This window comes from Bos grunniens, chromosome 22, assembly GCF_055505025.1.
Source record: "Bos grunniens cultivar Pamir isolate PY7600 chromosome 22, Bosgru_T2T1.0, whole genome shotgun sequence".
NCBI lineage: Eukaryota > Metazoa > Chordata > Mammalia > Artiodactyla > Bovidae > Bos > Bos grunniens.
In genome coordinates, this window is record NC_141186.1 from 60,161,702 (window position 1) to 60,180,724 (window position 19,023).

The window sequence follows — 19,023 nt, forward strand, 5'->3', positions numbered from 1 at the left end:
TGCCTTGCACCGGTTACGAGATGTGAGCGTGTGGGTCGTCTTGGGCTCCCCCACCGCCCACCCGGTGGGTTCTGGGACCACCGTGGGCTCGTCTGTCATCCACCACAGTCACTCCACCCTCCCCGCCAGCATCAGTCACAGGCACCCCGCGTGCGAGTGATGACCTTCCTGACGTCCGTCTTGACCTCCCTCCCCTGACGCAGGCACCTCCGGGCTAGTTACTTAGCAGTTAGAGCCATTTCTGTGAGATTTCAGACACCGCGAAACCATCCATCCTACGGGTGCTCGCTTTACAGAGTCGTGGGGAAGCTGTTGCTGGTGCAGTTCTTTCTGAGATAACACGCAATTAGCAAACTCGATGCTTCGTTAATGTCACGTGAAAACCTCTGTGCCCGTGTTGGAGGTGTGACCCTTGACCCGCTGGAGGACCGAGAGACCCTTAGGGAGGGGGCCTGGGGGTCAGCGCACCCAGACCCACCGGCTCTCAGCCCCGTCTGCAGCGGCCTCAGCGCTTGGTGTCTGTTTTCTTCCCGGGCCCTGATGGCGTGCTCGGGTGTGTGGAGGTGCTGGCGCTTGGGCTGGGCTTATGCTGTGAGGGCTGCCCCGGCCCTTGGCGCGTCTGCAGGGGCAGCGTGTCAGGAGGTCTCTGGTTGGCAGCCTGTGCTGGGCCCCGTGGGTGTCTCTGTGCATCTCTGGTCAGCTGCTCCCCCCACAGGGCAGGCAGCCGGCCGGGGCCTGCTGGCCTCGAGTGTTTGCCCCTGGCAGGCTGTTGGTCTGTCCTTCCCCCCACGTCCCCTGGGGCATCAGGGTGGCAGCGTTTCAAGGGCAATGAGAGAGCAACAACACGCTTTCCAAGTCTCTGCTTGGGTCAAGTTTGCAAGTGTTCCACGGGCAGAGTGAGTCAGCCCACAGGCGGTGGATGCCCTTCCACAGAGCAAGGTTGGGGGAGGATGTTTCGTGGCTATTTTTGACTCCGTCGCTGGGAAGGGACTTTTGTGCTGAGAGCTGGGACACCAGGGTTGGAATTTTGTTTCTGCCTCTGAGTGCCTCTAGATAAGATGCCATCAGGTAGACTTTCCAGCAGGTTCCCAGAGCTTGCGATTTTATATAACTCTGGGCCAGTTTGCATCTCACGCTGGCGACACAACCTGTGAGCTTCTCCAGGGCAGAGCTCAAGCTTCATATTATCCTGTCTTCCTCAGCTCTCACCCCTGGTAGAGTTTCATGTCTAGCACAAACCAAGAGATCCGAACATGTTTGTTGAATGAATGAGTGAAGTTCCTGTGTTTATAGGGTAAGACAGTTGGGCGGGATGATTCTCAAAAGCCCCTGCCGGCACGGTTTTCTAGGAAAGGAGCAGCATTTCCACCGAGTGTAGACCAGAGGGGCTTACTCTGTGCCGAAATCAGGGCACCTGCAATTCGGGAGCAGCAGTGAAGGGAGTGAAGGGAGTTAGTAACAGCTAAGAAGAGAATGTTCCCTACAGGCAGGCAGTCCCCTGGACTGCCAGGTGGCTGGGTTTTAACCATTTTAACTTTGAAGTAAAATTTGAAGACACACCTGTGAGTGGGGCCTGCAGGACAGCAGAGAGTGTTTTCTGTGTCAGCTCAGAAGTCAGCACGGGCGCCAGAATCTGGGGTGGGGTCAGCTTCCTCTTCACGTGCGGACGATGCAGCAGGTGGTACCTGAGCTGCAGGTGTGAACTCAGCACCAGGGTAGAAAGCGATGGGGGCCTCCAAGCGCCTGAAGACTTGGGGTCCGCTCAACCGCAGAGCCCCGATCGCGTGAACTCTTTCTGAGTGTCTCGTGCCGGGCCTCATTCTGGTGTGGAGACCCCGAGCTGATTCAGCAGCCCCTCTGCCTTGGAAGACCGCTCCCCTCGTGTGTCAGGGAGACAGCGCCAAGCACCGTGGCAGTTTGCTTGTGAGGGTCATGCTTTCTGGGTAGGTGGTAGGGGTGTTCAGGGAAAACTTTAGGTGACTTTAAACTGACCCTTGAAGGTGTTGAAGGGGACTGGAGGAGCCACTTCCACAGGAGCATGGAGGCACGCTCTGAAAACAACAAAGTCTTTTTCGGCCTGACGTCTGCGGTGCATGGCGGGAGATGCGTTTGGAATGGCTGGTCTGGGAGCTGGAATTTGAACGGCCGTTGTGTTAGTCTGCCACGATGGGCCACAGACCCGCTGGCTTAAACAGCAGAAGGCTCCTTTGCCCGGTCCTGAGGAGCCGGCGGGTTGGCGTCTGGTGAGAGCGGCTTCTGGCTCGTAGGTGCTGTCCTCGTGTGTGTGGTGGCCTCTCTGCTGTCTCCCGCCGACGGGGTAGATGCTGGACGACTGGATGAGCGTCCTGACTTTTCACGCTTGTGCTTCTCTGGTTTCATGGCAGACGCCCCAGCCCGTCTGCAGTGGCCGTGGGCTCGGCCCTCGCCTTGGTGTCCTGTGTGTTAAGGCCACCTGCTGTCAGCACACCGCGCTGGCCGACCGGCCGAGGCAGGTTCAGACGTGAGAGCGGGCGGTGCCGGGGGTAGAGTCTTCCTGTGCCCTGCAGGCCCAGCAGTGGCCTGGTCTGTTATTAAAAGACTTAAAATAAGCGTCTTTTCAACAAACGGTGCTGGGACAGTTGGATGCGTGTGTGTGCGCTCAGTCGCTCAGTTGTGTCCGACTCTTTGCGACCCCGTGGACTGTAGCTGCCAGGCTCCTCTGTCCAAGGGATTCTCCAGGCAAGAACACTGGAGTGGGTTGCCATTTCCTCCTCCAGGGGATCGTCGCCACCCAGGGATTGAACCCGAGTCTCTTATGCCTCCTGCATCAGCAGGTGGGTTCTTCACCACTGGCGCCCCATGGGAGGCCCTGGAACAGTTGGGTGTCTACATACAAGAGGAGGAAGTTGGGCCTCTTGCTCACACCGTGTACAAAAGTCAACTAGAGGACCTAAATGTAAAAGCTGCAACTATAAAACTCTTAGAAGAAAACACAGGCGTAAATCTTCACGACCTTGGCTTTGACCATGGTTTCTTAGATATGACCCCAAAAGGACGAGCAACAACAACAAAAAAATGACATGGTGGACTTCATCAGAAGGAAAAACTTTTGTGCTTTAAAGTACGCTTGGAAGAAAACGAAAAGACAGTTCACAGAATGGGAGAAAATACGTGCAAAACATCTGTGCGATAAGGGAATTGTATCTGAGATATGAAAAGAATGCTTGTGATTCAATGATAGGAAGATAGCCTCCCTGAAAAAAATGGGCAAGGGATTGAATACCGTTTCCCCAAACAGGTATACTCATGGCAGTGAGCACATGAAAAGATGCTCAGCGTTAGTTGTCGTCGGGGAGATGATGACGGATCAAAGCCAGGATGAGGCAGCACTTCCCCGCCACTCGGCTGGCTGTGTGATAGGGACAGGCGACGAGACGGTGGGCATGTGGAGTCTGGAGCCTCGTGGCCTGCTGAGGGAGGTTAAGATGGTGGAGCCGCTTTGGAAACGGGCTGACAGTCACTCAGAGGTTAAACCCTGTTACGTTATGACCCTGCGGTTCCATCCCAAGGTATGTATCCAAAGCAACTGGGGACTAACAGGTCATATATTTAAAATAGAGAAACAGGGACCTGTGTTGTGGCATAAGGAGCCACAGTCATCGTCTTCTAACCGCCCATCGGGGAAAAGAGCCTGAACGAGAATATGCATCGCTGAACCACTTTGCTGTATACCCGGAACACTGTAAATGAATTATACTCCAGGTTTTAAAACACTGAAAACGTGTCCACACACCTGTACACCAATACTCGTGACAACCTTATTCCTAAAAAATCGTCAAGATGTGGGAACCAGCCGGATGTCCATCACTGGTGAACGGATAAATAAAGCGTGGCGTGTCCAAACAGAGGAATGTCGGGCCATAGAAAGGGAGGAAATGCTGGCACATTGATGAACCTGAGACAGTTACGCTGAGAGAAGCGAGTCACGAAAGGTGACGTGTTGATATGATCCCATTTTCATGAGGTGTCCAGCCGAGGCCCGTCTTTGGAGAAAGAAGGCGTATTCATGGTTGCCGTGCGCAGGGGTGGAGGTTGGGGCACCTGAGGGTGACAGCTAGGAGTAGGGGTTTCTTTTCAGGGTGATGGAAATGCTCTAAAATCGATTACAAGGTGGGTTATACTACTCTGTAAATAAGTGAAAAACCACTGAATTGTACACTTTAACAGAGCAGATTATATAATCTGTGAATTACATCCCATGAAAGCTCTTACCAAAAAAACACAAATACCTAAGAAGATAAGAGGTGTTCGGCAAACATTTTTAACAACGTTTACCAAAAAAACCTAATGACACAGAGTCACTTAGGATATGACGGTACAAGGGGAAACCAGAGTATAAAACGGTGATCTCAGTCGTGTTAAAAAGACAGTCACGGAAAAGAGATCACAAACACACCTGTAAAAACGGAATGCGTGTCCTCAAGCCTCGCGCCGTCTTCGGAAAGCCCCCGCTCAAGTCTGACACCTCGCTGGACTCCTCCTGGGCTTCGCCTCCACGAGTCTCGCACCATCACACGGGGCTGATGTCACGCTTGCTGTTTCCCTGACGTGGAAACGGGCCCCAGAGAGTCGCGTGCTAATGAACACAGAGCCAGGATCTGAACTCGCGTCTCTTTGCTCTAAAGGCACTGCTCTCTCCAGCGCCCAGCTCTGCCTTGTAAACACATACGGAGCCATCTGTAGTGCCCGGCTGTGTGCCCAGATGCCCTGTAACCCCCCGACAGATGGGAAGACTGAGGCTCGGCAAGGGGTCCGACCAGGGGCCTGGGTGGAGCGACAGGAGTGGAGAGAGCCCACGGTGCCCGGCCCTTCCCCTCCCCCCGCGTCCTCTGACGACGCTCGCCTGGCTGGAGCTGCCTAGCAGGGTCTTAGCAGAGCTCCGAGGCCCGAGCTCTGTCCCCACAGAGTGGTGAGCCTGTCCCCTGAGCTCATCTCTGTGGTCCTCTTCCCTCTCCTGCATTCTCAATAAATTCCTGATTGTTTATCGCCATCCGCTTGGCATTTCACCACCCAGAAGGACTTGGAGCCATCTGCAGACTTGGAAAGTTCATGCTGTTCTCCTTCCAGGAAAAAAAAAAAAAAAAAGACTGTTACATAAGATGGGGCCAAGCACATTCTTACAGGAAGGTTGGGAGCCACTTGTGAGACTGCAGGCCCCCTGCTCTCTCCGCCCGCCGTTGCATCATCCAGGTGTAAAGTCACTCGCTGCTGTCAGACCGTGCTTCCTTGCAGAGGCGTCAAGAAGGATCCGAGTGTCTCCCCGACGTCCACGAACAGCTTCAGACACCCTTCGGGTCTGAGGAGAGGCTCCTCCTGGAGAACACGCAGGCCGTGCTCTCGGGCTGTGTGCTGGTCACGTGTTCTCAGCAGGGAGGGGTCGTCTCCGGGGCAGGCGTCCCCATGGACCCTCCCCACCTCCCCTCAGTGTCTCTCCAGCTGCAGCCATCTCTCCTTTAGCCTCCAGGCTCTCCCCTGCTCGCTCAGCTTGTGTCATTGACTTTTGTTGTCATAAATAAAATGTGCTGTTTTTGCGTGAGCATGTTCATGGTAAGACATTGAGAAATGAAGGGAAAGTAAGGGGCTTGAACGATTGATTCCCCATACCCGCTGGACAGTCCTTGGTAACACTCACGGACTCTGAGGAATTGGAAACCGCCATGCAGATAGATGGTCAGTCCCTGGCTCTGCAAATGGAGGGACAGAGGAGCTGGGACCGTTCGCTCCCTCGCAGGGACGGGGTGGCTGGGGCAGGACCCGTAGGTCTGAGCCGAGTGAGAGGCAAAGGCCCACCTGCAAGGAGCCAGGCGGGCGAGGCAGTGAGGGGCGGGTGACCGGTGGCACAGGGTGCTGGCTGCCCTGCCAGCGCGGCTCTGAGCCAAGGTGACCTTGGCCTGGTCTGGGCAGAAGTCTGCTGTCTGGGGAGGAGGCGGCATCCACCCGCCTGCCGGCCACACCCTCCTGCTCTCGGCCACTCCCCTGGCAATGGGGCTTTCTTTTATAAAAACACCTTATGTGTGTTTGGCTACACAGGTTTTTCTCTAGTCGCAGAGGCCGCTCCGTGGCTGTGGTGCCCAGGCTTCTCTGTGAAGAGCCTTCTCTTGTCGCTGACCACCAGCTCCAGAGCATGTGGGCCCGTAGTTGGGTGCACGGGCTTAGTTGCTCCATCGCATGCAGCGTCTTCCTGGGTCGGGGATCAGACCCCTGACTCCGCACTGGCAGGCGGGTTCTTTACCGCTGAGCCGCCAGGGAGGCCCACGCTGGGGCTTTCTGCCTCCTCATCCCCCCAGGACCACTTGGAGGTTGGCCTCCTAACTGACCACCTCTTACAGGGGTCACCTCTGTCTGCAGCCTCGCTCCTCTGGGTGGTCTTCAGACGTCCGGCGGTGAGAGCGGGGGCCCAGTGCCCACCCCCACCCGTCGGGGGAAGGACCCCGGGGAGCCGCATTCCAGTTCCGTGCAGGCCGCCTGTGTGGGGCCGGCCGCAATGTCCGACCTGAGAGTCTGCCTTCGCTGTTCTCTTGGACTAGACCTTCTTTTTTATTGAACGTCCATTTTGGGCGGGAAGTTTATTCTAACTCTGGGGCTGGAAAGCCAGCCTGAGATGCCCTCAGCAGAAGGGGAGCTCGGGGCACAGGAACACACCCAGCTGCGTCTCAGCTCCAGCTTCTCTCGGAGCCGGCTCGTGCTGGAGCGCTGTTTCAGACAGGCCGGCACCTCGCCGGGGCCTCCCTACCCACCCGGAGGACGCGGTGGGGGCATTAGGCGATCCTGACGACCCAGTGCCCGTCACTTGGTGCCGGGCCTCCAGCGTTGGGCCCGGGCGCCCGTCTGCGTGGGAGCCTGTGAGACGGGAGTGCCCGCCCTGTGACACGCCGCACCGCGTGGTGAGTGCTGAGGTTTCTCCTGTCCCTTCCAGAGACCGCTGGTCTGGCTTCTGCGCTGTGCACACGCCTGCGATCACAAGGCCTCCCCCGCCCGCCCCCCGACGAGAGCCCGCCGCCGCTCTGTTCTTGTGGGACGGGACACTGTGGCCCTGTGCCCACGGCGTCCCTGCTGCTGTGTGTCCAGCTGAGACCCTGGGAGTGGGGGAGGCCAGAGCGCTCCCTGGCGCCTTCCTGGGGCCTCCGGCGGGCGGCGACGCGCTGCTGGGAACCAGAGCCCACGCGGGTCCTTCTCTGTGCAGAGAGGAGGAGACCTGGGCCTTGGACGGAGCCCGGAGCTCTCCCGAGAGAAGCCAGTCCGCCACCCCAACCCCTGGCCTCGGTTCTCCTCATCACAGTCCCTGGTGCAGCTGTGATACTCGCCATTCACGGACCATCCTGAACGTCAGGCCGTGTGCTTCTGCGGGCAGGCCGTTAGTGATTTCCCTGAGGGCTGGTTCCAAACATTGATCCGGACGCCAGCCGCCTGAGGAGCCCTTCGGCGTGAGGACCTTTTCAGGGCAGCAGGCGGGTGGTGGCTGCAAGGAGATGCTGCTGAAGACATCGCGCTCTTGGTGTCAATGAAGTGCTGTGTCCTCCTGGAGGCTGATGGTACAGACTGCTTTGCCATGGAGCATAAACCACTCCCCGAGGCCACACCCCGAAAGTGTAGGAAAGTCTTTTCGGGAAGGAGCTGTCTGATGTTGGAGGAGTGGTAATTTCCACATGCATTTCCAGCTTGGTTTATGGGAGGCAGGTATGCGCCTCTTATCCCTGGAGTTCTTGTGTGTTCTTCGCGTCCAGCAGATCCTGGGGGCCTGGTCGAGCTTGGCCTGGGCTTCCAGACCACTCTGCTCGTCACATTTTGAGCATGAGGACTGACAGCGGTTCAGTGCCTCTGGCGGCCTGCATCTGGTGCTGTTTGCATTTTGGGTCTTCCCTGGTGGCTCAGACGGTAAAGCGTCTGCCAGCAACACGGGAGACCCGGGTTCAGTCCCTGGGTTGGGAAGATCCCCTGGAGATGGAAATAGCAACCCACTCCAGTACTCTTGCCTGGAAAATCCCATGGACGGAGGAGCCTGGTGGGCTACAGTCCATGAGATCGCAAAGAGTCAGAAGCAACTGAGCGACTTTACTTTCTTTCTTTGCATTTTATTGGCAGCAAGGAGGCAGGTACTCGAGTTAGTGACATCCTGTCCGACAAACTCTTTCTCTAAAAAGCATATATTTGTCTGGCTGCCACACCCCGGCTCTTTGCTGCGTCGGGCGGTCTTCTCTCTAGCTGTGGCATTTGGGCTTAGTCGCTCCACCACATGTGGGATGTTAGGTCCCCAGCCAGGGATCGAACCCGCGTCCCTGCAGTGGAAGGCAGGCTCAAGCGCTGGGCCACCGGGGAAGTGCCCTGACAGACTCCTTCCGTTGCTGCTGCTGCTGCTTCCCAGTTTTGCTGAGATGTCGATGTGCAACGCTGTATGAGCTTAATAAGCTGTGCAGCTTAACGAAATCACATGGACTCTAAATGAGTATCACAGGAGCTTGTATCTCATACAGATAAAAAAGAAGGGGGGCGGACTTTTTTCCCCTTCTGATGAGAGCTCGTAGGATCTGCGCTCTTCACAGCTTTCCTGTCCAGCGTCCAGCAGTCAGTGGTCACTATACGCCATGCTGGACATCGCATCCCAGGACTTGACTTATGACCGGAAGTGCATTAATACCTCTCGACCTTCTTCCAGTGTCCCTCCTCCCACCCCCATCCTTGGTAGCCACAAATCTGGTGCCCTGTTTTAAAAGTGTCTCTTGCTTTGCTCCCCCTTTCTTTTTAGATTCCACATCCGAGTAATGCCGCGGTGTTGCTTTTTTTCTCTCTGACTTACTTCACTCCGCGTAATGCCCTCAGGGTCCATCTGTGTTGTGGCAAACGGTAGGATCTCCTCACCTCTTGTGGCTGAGTTCTCGTCCGCTGCGGGTGCGCACCGCGTCTTGATCTGTTTACCTGTTGGTGGACACTTCGGTTGCTCCTGTAAGGTGGTGACTGTGAACAGTGGTGCTGTGAACAGGGGGGCGGTGCGGCTATCTCGTGCATATAGCCTTTTCATTTCCTTTGGATACATTCTCAGAAGTGAAAGTGCTGGATCCTGCGGCAGCTTTATTCTTAACCTTTTTAGGACCCTCCCTACTGTTCTCCACAGTGGCTGCAGCAACCGACATTCCCAGCAGCTGTGCAGAAAGGTTCCCTCTCCCCACGCCCTCGCCAGCGTCTGCTGTTTGTGGACTCTCTGGTGGTCACGCTGCGTGAGGTGGCACCTCATGGTGGTTTTCACGTGCGTTTCCCTGATGGCTACTGGCGTTGGCCATCTCTTCACGTGCTTGTTGCCCATTCGTGTGTCTTCTTTGGAGAATCCTGACCCCATCCTCAACCTGTGTCTAGAGGGCCTGGGGCTGCAGGAAGCAGTTCCCCGTTGGGTGGGGGTGGGCACAGCATCTCTTGGCCCCCCCGCCCTGCCCGTCCTCTCCACGGCGCTTCACGCAGCCTGGCACGTATTCACGTACTGATTATTCTGGCTCCGGCCGGGGACGCGGAGCTCCACCAGGGTAGGGACTTTGTCTAATTCAGATGCGTCCTCAGAGCCTGAGCCAGACCCCGAGCTCAGTCAGCCTCTGTCACTGACGGAAGCAGTGGCTGAGAAAGGGGTGAGCTCCGGGCTGGGGCAGGCGGCCCTGCAGCAGGCGTGCACCACGCCGTGCGACCCGTGGGGCCAGAGCCGCCTCCCAGGAGAAGTGCGTCTGTGTCTCTGCGTGTAGACGGATGATGGATGGATGGATACATAGATGCGTGCATGCGTGCTCAGTCCTGTCTGACTCTTTGCGACCCCACGGACTGTAGCCCACAGGCTCCTCTGTCCATGGACTCTCCAGGCAAGAATACTGGTGTGGGTTGCCATGCCCTCTTGCAGGAGATCTTCCCAACCCCGGGATGGAACCTGAGCCTTCAGCAGGCGGATTCTTTACCACTGAGCCACCTGGGAAGGCCAGATAAATAGATACGATAGGATGAGCAGTGTTTTTCTTTTTCTTTTTAAGAAAGCAGGTGCTCTTAGAAACTTGCTGGAGCCTTGCAGCATCTGAGCTTAGCGCCGAGGTCTCGCCGCCCCGCTTGTTAGGAGCTTGCCTGAGCGTGGACGTGAGGGCAGAAACACCAGTTGTGGCAGCAAACCAGTGGCGAACCACACGGGGCTCACATAGCATCTGCTTCCTGCTGCAAAGGGTGACCGACAGGGCCCAGCTAGGCCGTGTGCAGGAGGGCCCCCGCCACCGGCTCTCTGGGGCGCGCTCTGTGTTGGCCTCACGGCTGGCCCTGTATCGTCCCCACTTCCCAGGAAAGGAAACGGGATTCAGCAGCTGGCCCATGGCGCGGTTAAGGAACCCAGACCCTCTGGCCCCTGCCTGGGTGACGGGCTTGTCCGTGAGGGTCCACGGTCGTTATGGTTCAGCCTGAGCTTTGTGAACGAAAAACCCCACAGCGTGGTGCTCACGTGAGAAGTACGGCGGCCGTGTGTGCAGGTGAAGCTCCCGGGAGCGGGGGTGGAACCTGGGGCCGAGCAAGGGAAGTGCTGTCTGCCCGTCACGATGCTGTGATCGCGTGTCCATTTCACAGCAACTGTCAACCTGTCTGGGGGCTGCCAAGAAGCTGGGAGAGGAGCTGTTGACTGTGAAACGGGGACGAGCCCAGGGGGCCGGGCCACAGTTTCTCGTGCCCACCGCTCCCATCCATTTGCCCCACTGCCCCCGAGATGGGGCATGAGGCAGGGAACTGCAGAGAGGGTGGGTGGGTTCACTGTGGCGGGGCTGGAGCCAGGAGCAGGAGCTGGGCCCCGGGACCCCAGTGGAAGGGGCAGGACTCAGGTTCGAGGCCACTGGGTACGGTTCTCCTTCTGCCTCTTCTGATGGCGTGTGTGACCTCAGCCCTTTCCAGCTTGGTTTGGTCATCTTTATGTTACAGGGCTCCTGGGCAGGGCCCGCTGGGGTAACAGGTCCGGTTTGGGGTGATGGACGCTCCCAGCTGTGTCTCCCGTCCCTCCGGCCGCCTCGGGCCCCGGCCCCTGACGGTTTGTTCTGTGTGCTGGACGGTGTCCGAGCTGGCCCTGCCTGCCCCCCACCCTCGTGGGAACTCTGCCGCCCCTCGTCCTGAGCTTTGTTACCTGTGACCCCAAGCTGCCTCCCTGCTCCCCGGCTCAGCTGGGTCATCCACGGTCTCGGCCGCCCTGACCACCCGCACCCTCCCGAGACCTCCGTGGCCGGATCGCTCTGGGGGAGCCTGAGCGCAGAGCCTTAGGACAGGCAGGGGTGCGGAGCGCGGGCAGGACGCCTGGCAGGGAGGGAGGGGGCCCGGCAGGTGCGGGGCTGAGAGGGAGTCAGCTGCCCAAGCATCGCGGGGACGACTCCTGGCATCGGCAGGACGGGAAGCTGCACAGATTGGAGTGGGAGGGGCTGGGGGCAGGGTGTGGAGCCGGGAGGCTGTTGCGATCCTTGGGTCTAGGGTAGCGGGGGCTGGGGGCGGCCCCAGACGGCTGCATGGGACGCACGTGAGCGGCGCGGCCTTCTGGGCAGCAGGCCCCGGGCTCCGTGTCCAGAAGCTGCAGGCAGGGCCGCAGGGGTGGACCCAGGGCTGCCCGCCACGCGGCTCGAGGCTCAGAGCCGGCAAGGGGCCCTGCCTGTCTCGCTCACATCCTCACGTCCCGCCCGAAACCAGAGTTCTGTCTGCCTGGAGGAGTTTGCAGTTTTCCTGCAAACCCCATGAACCCACCAGCCCACTGAGCAGCCTGGTGTCTGCTGGGCGAGGTTCCAGGCGATGGAGACTGGGAGGTGTCACTTAACTGCCTGAAAAACAAAGAAGCAGGTTTTTCTAGCCCAGCGTGACCAGGGCCTGTCACACAACCACACCTGGAGACGGGGGAACCCAGGAGGAAGGGTGACTGATGCTGGCTGGTGTTTGGTGTGGCCGGGGTACCACTGGAGGGGCAGGAGCCCCCTGGACAGACGGGAGGTGGGTGCGGTCGTGGTACACAAACATGGCCCGGAAGGCTCGGGCTGCCGCCCTACCGATGATCAGGAAAATGCGAATAAAGGCCACAGTGAGGTTCCCTCTCCCAGCCCTTCAGCTGGGAGGCCACGTGGGCAGAGGAGGGCTGAGTGCCGTTGGCGAGAAGGTGAACCGGTCCTGCCTGGTGGAGCTGACGGTCCTCACCCGCCGTGTGGTGACTTTGCCACCAGACAGGGACACCCTGGCCGTGAGCGCCAGGAGCCTCACATGCCAACCGCCACGGCAGGACTTGCCGCATCCCCTGGTGGAGCCCGTCCAGACGTCTGTCCGCAGGGGACTCTGTGCTGTGTCGGTGAACACTGCCACACTCATCCACATGGTTGAAGCCCTGCAGCTCCAAAGCCAAAGAAACAAGACGCAGAATAACCGTGAGGATGGGTCTGTTTGATACGAGTTCGGACGTTAGGAACAGACTGGCGTTTACACAGCACGCATGTGGTTAAATGACGAAGAGAACGCGCCCAGGTGGTCGCAAGAGTGAGGGCAGGCAGTGCCCCCAGGGGTCGGAGGCACACGCTCCGGCCTGCAGCACCCCATCCGTGTGCCCACCGTAACCACCACCCAGGGCAGTTCACAGCGAGGGGCCACGCTGACCTTGGAATGACCCACGCTGAGGCTGGGGTTGGCTGAGGACGAGGCTGGGAGCTCTTGGGAGGCTCTCCTGGGCACATGTTGCTGTTCTCGTTCAGTCATGTCTGACTCTTTTTGACCCCGTGGGCTGTGGCACGCCAGGCCTTGCTGTCCATCACCAGCTCCCGGAGTTTACTCAAACCCATGTCGGTGGTGCCATCCAGCCATCTCATCCTCTGTCGTCCCCTTCTCCTGCCCCCAATCCCTCCCAGCATCAGCCTTTTCCAGTGAGTCAACTCTTCGCATCAGGTGGCCACAGTATTGGAGTTTCAGCCTCAGCATCAGTCCTTCCAGTGAACACCCAGGACTGATCTCCTTTAGGATGGACTGGTTGGATCTCCTTGCAGTCCAAGCAACTCTCGAGAGTCTTCTCCAACAACACAGTTCAAAAGCATCAATTCTTCGACGCTCAGCTTTCTTTATAGTCCAGCTCTCACATCCATACACGACCACTGGAAAAACGATAGCCTTGACCAGACGGACCTTTGTTGGCAAAGTAACGTCTCTGCTTTTTAATCTGCTGTCTAGGTTGGTCATAGCTGTTCTTCCAAGGAGCAAGCGTCTTTTAATTTCATGGCTAAGTCACTATCTGCGGTGATTTTGGAGCCCAAGGAAATAAAGCCTGCCCCTGTTTCCATTTTCCCTTCTATTTGCAGGAAGCGCGTAAGGATCTTCTTTCTGTATTGCTGTCAGTGTCACTTTGCTTTGTGAGCAGGCGTATTTCAGCTATCCGTGGCTTTCGGCATATATGCGATCTTAGGCATATGAGTAAGAAGTGAAGACAGTCGCAGTGAAAAGGATGGTGCGGTTCTCGTTCTTTCTGCCCTGGCTCTGCTCTCAGAGGGCTTCCGGCTCAGAGAATGGCTGTGTGCTGAGCCAGACCAGATCGAGGCTCGGAAGGCCAGGGGCCAGTCCTACTGTGGGCCGGGGCAGTCCTGTGTGCTGGGGATGCTTTTCTTTGCCTGCAGACGTCACGGTCGTGGGCTGGGGAAGAGCCTCGGCCCTGCTCCGTGGGCCCAGTCTTCCTGGGGATGGCCACGTGGGGTGAGGGGCGGCGGGGAGCCAGCCAGGAGAAGCTGGCAGAGACCCAGGAGTGCGGTGTACCGGCCGGTCCGGCCCCCTCTGCTTGCAGCTGGTTGCTGCTGAACCACATTTGCACGTTTGTATGGAAACACACCTTCTCTGTGGCCTGTGGTTTCCTTGTGGACGGCTTGCATCATCCCTGCACAGGGAGGCCTGTGCTGCGTGGGGCTCAGGGCTGGTAGACCAGGCGTCCTGTGACACCTCTCTGCCAGGGCCCCATGGGCCTCTGTGTGTGGCCGTCTTAAGGGCCGTGTGACAGCTTCCCTTTGATGGCCCAGGAGTCAAGGAGGCTTGGGCTCCAACTGGAGCTGCCCTGTCCCTGCTGCGTCCATGTCCCCCACCTGCTGGATGCCCAGCAGGCGTGAGGCCACGCACGTGGCTCCTCGATGCTCGCTGGTGAAGGGCCAGCTGTGGTCCCGAGTGCCCGAGCCTCAATGCTGCACGTGCCGGTGACCTTCTCCTGGGGGGCGGGCTGGGGATGGAAGCAGATCAGAACCAGCCTTTTCTAACCCGCCACCCAGTGTGGACGCAGTGTGAACCCAGAGTGTTGGGCTGGGAGGGCTCAGGCCTCCTGGGCTGGTGGCGTCTGCTCTGCGTGCAGCAGGCGTGTCCCCCGCGCCGTTTCTGGGGCGCCTCCCGCTGCGGGGGTCTGCTCGGGTGTTCGTCGGCTCACCCACAGCAGCTCTGAAGTAGACGGTGCTGGCCCTCCCCTCCCGTGGGAAACTCTTCCTGGAAAGAGGTCAGTGACCCCTCAGATGAAACATTAGGCGTGGTTACAGTTATAAAGAGTAATTACAGTTGTAAGCTGTAGTTATAAGCTCATAATTAAAGTATAAGTAATAACAAACTGAATTTAACGTATATGGGGAGGGAAAACACAGAAGGAAGTGCCTGGTCCCTGACGGGAGCCCTGGGTGGGGGGATTACACATGGGCTTTACTTTTCTTGGTGCCTGCCTGTGTTTTTCCGTTTTCCAGAACGAGCCGTTCCTCTTTCAGACTCTCGTGCATGAGGTGTGGGCCTGCGTGCGCTTTGTGTCATACTGTGGCAGTTTGGTGGCCTGCTTTGTCACTTCATAAATTCAAGAGCCTTAATCACGGTCCCCCCAGGAGTCCTGGCGGCCCCGGGGGCAGTTCCGTGCCTCCTGCTGTGTCAGGACTGTAGGACCTGGGCAGATCCTCACAGTCATCTCTCAGTCCCTCAAACCAGACACATCTGACCTTCAAAAAGGACGAGCGCAAGATGAAAATCGCCAGAAACTCAAAAGAGTTCTAGCAGCCCCACTGAAGGACATGATTCTGAGGACTCAAGAAAACATCTTATTAGGAGATAGTTTTGCTGCAGGAACTTTAGAAACTTTCCAATAACCTCACTAGGATTTGAGAAGACTCACCTATAGAATGTTCTGTAAAGTAAGGACAGGCCCTTACAAGGAGCGAAGACCCTGAGATCCAGAGCTTTTCCAGCCTAGGGGCACAGTGCAGAGCCCAGCACACAGGCTCTCAAAGCATGCCAATCTTAGAATTTTTTAGATAGAATTATATCTGTGTTTGGCTTCTCTGGTGGCTCAGAGAGTAAAGAATGTGCCTGCAATGCGGGAGACCTGGGTTTGATCCCTGTGTTGGGAAGATCCCCTGGAGGAGGGCACGGCAACCCACTCCGGTGTTCTTGCCTGGAGACTCCCACAGACAGAGGAGCCTGGCGGGTACAGTCCACGGGGTCGCAGAGTCGGACGGGACTGGGTGACTGACACTTCACGCGCTCCGCGTTTGTGTCATAACCTGCACACACAGCCCGGTTTTCTGGTATCTCGGCGCCATCGGCTCGTGAAGAGTTAGCTCAGCGGGCTTTTGAAACTGTCCCCGTTGTGCAAGCCTGCCAGGCCAGGCCTCCCCCTTCCGGTGGACACACGGGTTGCAGGCAGAGACGAGGAGGGGCCGGGGCAGACCCCAGCCGAGTGCAGGGTGGCCGCCGTCCTGCTCGGCACCTGCTTCCGCTCCGACTCCCTTACTTCTGCAGTGGGAGCGCCTGTGAGCAGCGCAGGGAATTCCTGCGGACTTGGGCGGGCTGCCGGCGGCCCAGTGCTCCCGGGTCAAAGTCCGTTTCTGGCCCCGGGGCCTGCTTGTGTGTGTAAAAACCCAGATGCACAGACCCGAGGGCTAGGCGGTGCCTGGGCTCGTAACCATTTGGCTGAGCGCAGCAGTCCTTCCCAGCACACACACCTTGGCGTGTTCTCAGCTGACTTAATCTGCCCAGTCCTGACGCACGCTTCCTGGGGACAGGAAGCCACACGCCGTGGGCCGGGCACTTGGAGAACACGGCCGCTTACTTCTCATGATGCCCCCGTGAGGCCGGATGGGTCTTCCTCTTTTACGCCTGCCTACCTGAGTCCGGGAGTGACTTCCTCAGATGCCAGACGTGGGGTCTGAACTCGGGGAGAACCGACTTTTAAAGCACGCCCTTTTCTGGAGACTCTTAAGTGTTTTTTGTGCCCCTTCCCATCAAGTCTTAAGATGTTTGTGGGCCATCGCGTGTTGTCAAGGTGAATGGATGGGTTGATTTCATTCAAGTGTCTTAAAGCCAGATCCACGGTTCTCAGTCTCCGTAGAGAGAGAGATGTGGGCTTGAACCCATGCGTGGCCCTGGGCACGATGCCTGAGAAAGGTCGGGGACCTTTCTCCCTCCCGTGGGGGCGAAGCATCGGCGACAGGAGCCGCTTGCAGAATTTCTGTGCTAGGGAGGCGGATGGTCCTGGCCTTGGAGTTCACAGGTGGGACGAGTGGCCACAGGGTGTCCTGGGGGGCAGTGGCCAAGGAGCTTAGTGAGCAGGACGAGGCGCCCTCGCTCAGCAGATCAGAGTCTGTCCACATCTGCTGGCTGGGGCAGCTCGGGGACGTGGACGCGGATGTGGCCGCCTGCCGCTGTGCGGGGTGATCGGTGTGGACGTGAGCCATGACGTCACCGGGGGGCTGCAGGGTGTGAACCAGGCGGGCGGGCCGGGTGGCTGTGTGCGGGGATGAACTTGGAATGGATCTGCCCTTGCAGACGCCGTGCGAGCAGGCTCCTGACGAGGGCTGCAGCGCGGAGCACAGGGCGTGGGGTGCCCAGGGGTCTCCACTTGGCCGTCCTCTGTTTCGGGGCGCCTCTCGGCTTCGGGTGGGGACGTTCGCCTTGCTGAGAGGAGGCGGGAGAGGGCCTCCGGGGGCCCGGCAGCCATGCCCTCAGCAGGCAGTCTGGGGGAGCCGGCCACGCTGTGCAGCGGTGAAGGGAAGGGCGGGCGGCCACGAGCACCAGGGCCTCACCCGGCTGGGTCCCAGTGGAGCAGGAGGCCGTGTCCTTGTCCCCACAGGGGGCCCCAGGGCAGGTAGGCAGTGGGACCTGGAGCAGAAGGAGGCAGTCAGGCTGCGAGAGCCGGGTCGTGCAGGAAGGGGGCGGGCCGGCCAGGCGTCCCCTGGGGGTGGCCCTCCCTGGGAGGGACGTGGAACAGCACCCTGGTTCATTCATGGGACCGCCCCTGCCCCGCGGCTGACTGCATTGGAGAGCCCAGTGACCACTGCAGGGTGGAGGCGCTCAGGCGGAGATTTCAGGGTCATGGACTCAGAGCCGACCTCCGTGGGGGACCTCAGGCTCCAGCTACTGCCTGGCGTGAGGGCCTCCGGGACGCTGCCTGACCGCCCCCTGGGGCACAGCCACACGGGGTGTCTCCCCCTTACCACGTGGCCCCACGTGGCCCAGGGCGCAGGGTTCACGACCTTGAGCTGGGCGACCCCCAGGAGCGCGGGTTGCCCCCTCTGAGTCCACGTTGGCCAGGCCGACCTCCGGGCCGCTGTGAGCGCCCGGCACGCTTGGGCCGGGATCTGGGCCGCAGCGGGTTCCAGCTGCCAGCGTTGACTGTTATGTAATGGCTCACTGCCCCCAGCGTCCCTCTGGGTTATTTTCCATAAATTCTCTCAATCAGGCCTCACGAGGCCCAGGAGATGGGCAGTTATCGGTCTGTTTTACAAATGAGAGGTCTATTTCGAGCTCCCTCTGAGATTTTTAGACCCCTCAGCAGCTCTGTTCTATTCCCGTCCCCGTCACACACTGTTGGTGCCTCAGGAGCCCCGCCAGGGAGGGACGCGCCGGTCCCCGGCTCTGGGAGGTGGCCAGGCGCTGGGCTTGTGTCCTGCCGGGCCCGGCACGCTCCTCTTTCCTTACCGGAGGGGGCCCCAGCCACCCTTGCGTCCCACTTCCAGGTCTGCGTGGATGCAGACGATGCTGGGACCAGCTGGTTTCCTGAGGGGGAGGCCTTGGGAATAAGCAAGCGCAGCTCCCCAGGAGGCAGGCGGACCCTGTCCCCCCACACCAGAGGACCCTACAGGGGCCGGTGGGGCTGGCGTCCACGACAGCTGCCGCCTTCTGGGTCAGCAGACACCCCCGCCCCCCGAGCTGGTCCTGTGGTCCCTCCCACCAGACATGTCATCCTTGGTCTTTCTTTTTCCTGACGACACGAGCGCTCAGATTTCCTGTGATGAGGCGGGGGTGGCCAGGAAAGGGTGAGCGGGAGGGGCTGGCGTTGGCTCCCTTGGCCGGGCCTCGCCGAGTGTCTCACATCCACCCCCTTGTTCTCCCGACAGCCGCGTGCCTCCCCCGCGGGTGTGCAGACGGAGGTGGGAGCAGGTCCCGGCCGAGGATAGAAGCCTGCCGGTGACGTGGGGGTAAACGCCCTGCCCCCAGCCCTGATCTGTGTCTCGGAAGCAGCCGGGCCACCCTTCCAAGGGTCCCTGGGCAGTTTGGGCCCAGGAGGGGCTCACTGTCCAGTGCATGACAGTCAGCAGAGCAGGTGGCGGAAGCCACAGGCTGCCTGCCATGGTTTGCATGTCAGTTCTCTCATTTCATCCCCAAACCTTGTCATGGGGGCACAGTGGCCCATTTCACAGGTGGAGAAACCGAGGCCCACAGAGCTGCAGGAACCTGTTTAAGAGGGTGGTGGAGGCTGCACGTGGACCCCCCGTGCCGCCGAAAAAGCAGGGTCTCCTGGGACAGGGCCAGGCAAGACCTTGAGCCCCACTCCACACCTCTCTCCCTGTTTTACCTCGTGACGCTTCCGCGCTCGGTGGTTTTAGGACTGTCCCCATTTTACAGGTGAGCAAACTGAGACCCAGCGAGGTCTGTCCCTTAGACCACGGATAAACAAGACTGAAGAGAATCGGTTTGTCGGGTGGAGGGGAGTCCTGCTCCGTCAGACCTGGGCGCAGAGGCGGCTTGTGA

General features: G+C 59.0%; 1 protein-coding gene and 1 long non-coding RNA gene across 9 annotated transcripts in view; one reads left to right on the top strand and one right to left on the bottom strand.

Moving 5' to 3' along the window:
- Window positions 1-19,023, top strand: part of MGLL (monoglyceride lipase) — an 85,439-nt gene that overhangs the window by 9,797 nt on the left and 56,619 nt on the right. The gene's annotated exons all lie outside the window — the stretch shown is intronic.
- Window positions 3,073-5,371, bottom strand: LOC147348776 (uncharacterized). The gene is made up of 2 exons (XR_015151927.1): window positions 4,436-5,371; window positions 3,073-4,132 (listed from the first exon to the last, which is right to left on the bottom strand). It is a non-coding gene; the product is annotated as an uncharacterized LOC147348776 (long non-coding RNA).